Source organism: Leuciscus leuciscus, assembly GCF_965113295.1.
Source record: "Leuciscus leuciscus genome assembly, chromosome: 24".
NCBI lineage: Eukaryota > Metazoa > Chordata > Actinopteri > Cypriniformes > Leuciscidae > Leuciscus > Leuciscus leuciscus.
In genome coordinates, this window is record NC_138723.1 from 25,657,776 (window position 1) to 25,661,876 (window position 4,101).

The 4,101-nt window shown below is 36.9% G+C and overlaps 1 long non-coding RNA gene across 1 annotated transcript; it reads left to right on the forward strand.

Moving 5' to 3' along the window:
• Nucleotides 1-316: 316 nt before the first annotated feature.
• Nucleotides 317-3,745, forward strand: LOC309489265. The gene is made up of 6 exons (XR_014202370.1): nt 317-412; nt 1,369-1,407; nt 1,562-1,622; nt 2,990-3,087; nt 3,174-3,292; nt 3,400-3,745. It is a non-coding gene; the product is annotated as an uncharacterized lncRNA (long non-coding RNA).
• Nucleotides 3,746-4,101: the final 356 nt, after the last annotated feature.

Below are 4,101 nucleotides of genomic sequence, written 5' to 3' on the forward strand. Positions count from 1 at the left end.
TACTCATCTTGAATGGACAAAAAAAACTAATGTTTTTGTCTCATCTTTCCATAGAACATTTGAAAAGTAACTGACACTACTGGAGCTTCAAACGGGCAGTGATCTATGGTCAGAGTCTGGTCGTCCCTCTGCCCGTTTGAAGTTCCAGTAGTGTCAGTTACTTTTCAAATGTTCTATGGAAAGATGAGACAAAAACATTAGGTTTTTTTGTCCATTCAAGATGAGTAGGTTCTTCTCACTCTTAATTAAGCGTAGTAATGACTCCAGTATTTCATTATTAATTTAGTATAGGCAACATGACCGTACTTACTGGCTGACTCATGTGTTTCAGACTCAAACTTTGAATGTCTTGTGGAAGCCTTCTCTGACCCGGAGAAATGTGCAGCCAGATTTCAGCGCAAGGAAATTTCCAGTGAGTATTCACTTTATCTGTTGCCCCAACCTTTATTTCTTTTTTCAGTGGAAAATAAATTTAGTTGAGGAATAACATTTCAGTATTTTTCTACAGAGATTGGACTTTAATGGCAACCAACAATCCCAATGTTCAAAGAAGGTTCAAATGTCTGTAATGCCAGCAGACTAGCACAAGACAAACAATTGTTTAAAAAATACATAAATGTGTATATATAATTTTAGAAAATGACAGATGGTTTTACTAGATAAGAACCTGATTTCTCGACTGGGATTGTGTAGAGACTCTGAAGCTGCATTGAGACGGACATTTGAACCGTCTTGGAACATTGAGATCTTTGGTTGCCATTAAAGTATATGCCATTAAAAATATGGAAATGTTTTCCTTAAACTTAATTTCTTTTCCACTGAGGAAAGACAGACATGGATATCTTGTCACTCAGTGTGAGTAAATTATCAGGAAATTTTCATTTTGAGGTGAACTAATCCTTTAAGGCTGATTTATACTTTTGCGTCAGACCGAAGCCCGAGCCTCTACGCTATAGGCTACACTGTTTCATTTATACTTCTGCATTGTTGTCCCTGTTGACGCACAATTACACATGCAGAAAGAAGCCTGTGAAACCCGAGGGAGGCGTTCTAGACCAATCACAGCGCTTCTGTCCACGTAAAATTGACGCATTGTTACATTTTGGGAGAGGTGCACGTCAGGGTGTGCTAAAGGGTACGCTATGTACACAGCCTACTCTGTAGCTACAGCGGGAGGTCGACGCATAACTATAAATTGGTCTTTACTTACTGCTTGAGAATCAAGTTTGGTAACAGTTTATTTTATTGGCTTAATGACATGTTTCAGACAGTCTTGCTTAGAAGAGCAGAGTGTGGCAAATCTTACCTTTTTGTTTGATTTCAATAATTGTACATTTTTTAATATTCTTTGTTTTTTTCGCCCTTAAGATGCTAGCGCACCTCTGAGCAAAGACCTGTTGACACCCAGTAAGTATTCATCTCATCGGTCACTTTTGTATTTTGTCAGGCCTTGTGAAATGTAAGAATATTCAGTTTTTCATGATTTCATCATAAAGCAAGAGGTCATGGGAGTGATGGCTATTATTTGTTTAATAATTGTAAATAATCATGTAATTTACAGGAAGCAGTATGCCATCTTCTCAACTCTGAGACAAATTGTGGGCGCTACGAACTGGAGCAAGGTAAAAAAATTTAAAGTATCTTACATTCTTTTATTTTTTTACTTGCATAAAAACTTACAAACATTTTAAAGGTAAGATTCAAAGAATATGCTTTCATTCTCTTGTATAAGAAAATAGATCCGTTATTAGGGCTGGGCAAAAAAAATTGATTTTTCGATTAATTGTTTTTTAAAATGTGGTCGATTCAAAATCGATTCTCAAACGCCAAGAATCGATTTTTTTTCCATCTTTATGTATTAGTTTTCCTCCACTGTTCATAGGCTTGCAAAAATTTTATAGCTAATGCTGTGAGATTTTATGGTAGTTTTATCTAAATCATAAAATAACCTCAATTAGTGCTGCACGTTTTCGCAATCGCTATGACAAGCCTATACGCAATTAGGCTATATGACCAAAATGCTGCCAAAATGCTGTCGTGACTGTGACAGAAAAACTTGCGATGATATCGTGCGTGCGCACAAGACAGCACAGAATAGAATTATCTTTCGCGCTTGAACGAAGAACACACACAATTATGCCAAAATGTATTTTTGTCGAGTATCTTTATAACATAAGAGCAGTCTTATGACGAACGTGAAGAGTTGTGCCTCGTGAGAGAATGAGTCCGCGTGTGAGTTCCGCGTCTCTGTCAACAGCGGCTGGTCTTAAAGGGACAGTACACTGTAGCCACTAATTATCTCTGTCATTTAAGTTAATCAAAGAACAAAGAGAACAGAGAAAAACACTCACTGCTCTTGAATAAAGAACTTTTGTAACTTTGATTAGTCAATATATAATTTATAATTAATGCAACACAGACTGTTTGATAATTTTATTCAATTTCTGTATGGCCTAGCTGTTAGACAGGAAGGGCACATATTATATTATATGCAACGTTTTTATATGTGGGTTTATGTGAGGATTGTTAACCTGTTTGATCAAGACATGCGACTGTTCTGACTTGTCCAATTTTCAGCATAAATTTTTCATCTTGCATCAAAATCCTGTCTATTCATTGTATGCATTTGAAATATAGAGTTGGGTTCTGTTTTAATGTACCCAAGTGTACCTAAAATAAAAAGAGTTTAATATACAGGTTTGTAGCTCTTAATTTCTTTTATTAATTAAACACTTGAAAACTTGTTCACTTTTTTTTCTTTTCTTTTTTTAATAAATATAGGATTTGTATTTAATATTCATTGAGTGAGTCGAATCGAAATTAATTTGGAATCGAAATTGGAAAAATCGAATCGAAATCGAAAATCGAATCGAGAATCGAAATCGAATCGATTAGAGCTTGCAAATCGAATGGAATTGTAACATCTGAATCGATACCCAGCCCTATCCGTTATAGTTTACGATCTTAATCATACATTTTGTTTCCATAGAGTAACCTCGCCTCATAACGAGGGCGTAACCTCACATTTACTCAGAGCTATGTCTGCAAGTCCAGATTTTCATGACGCTGATCATGACGACATTATAAGTAACTTTGACTATTTTCTCCTTGTTTCATTTTACTGTGACTTGCGTTGTTTTTATTCATATCACTCTCATTTAATTGTTTTCCAGCTGCCTGTAAGACGTACTACGAGACAGTACGCAGGAGCTTCAGGTACAAACAACCAGATCTGGCATTGCAGGCCGAAGCTGTGAAGAGTTCAGCTCGGAGTCGAGCGAGAAGAAAGAGGGTAAGATTTTTAGTCAATGTGACTATTTTTCAAGTGCATTAATAGATGTTTTGTGTCCATACACAGTGCATCACAGTACTGATTGTCTGTATTGGTTGTTTTTACAGCTGCTAGAAGCGAGACGGTGTGCTAGGTGAGGATGACGTGGGCATTTGGAAGTGCGCCACCATAGATCTGATGTCCGATGAAGTTCAACCACCAGCCAGGAGCTCACAGAGCTCTGTGCTACGCTGCAGTCGAGATTAGATGCGACTCCTAAATACAGGACAACGCACCACAGACGTTTTCAAAGTGGATCGAATTCAGAGAGAACGCCGCTAGTCACCTACAGCTCCGAAGATGAAAACAGACACTGAGCTTCCAATTTGTTGTGTGTGCAGATGATCTATGCTTTGTACATAGGTGTATATTGTTTTGTGTTTGTGCTAATAAAGCTCTTTCTTTGAATAAACAGCATGTCCCTGGCAAATTTTCCTTTCCTTTATAAATTCATGTCCTTGATGGTAATAATAGTGTAGTCCATAGGTTAACAATGACATGAATATACCACAGAATAGCATATTATGAATATAAAAAAATAATTTATGTATCATTTATATGAATATTATAATTTTTTGAATTTATAATGAGCGAGGGTGACCAATAGTAACAGATCTGCCAACCAATCACGAGTGATTTTTCTTGTTTAAACCACGTGGGTTAAACCAATAGTGAGTGAGGAAATTCAAGCCTTTCTCTGGCGGGAGCTGCTATTCATATGGTAATTAGAGCCATTCACACCTCCGGCGCGAGCGCTCTGCATACGTCAT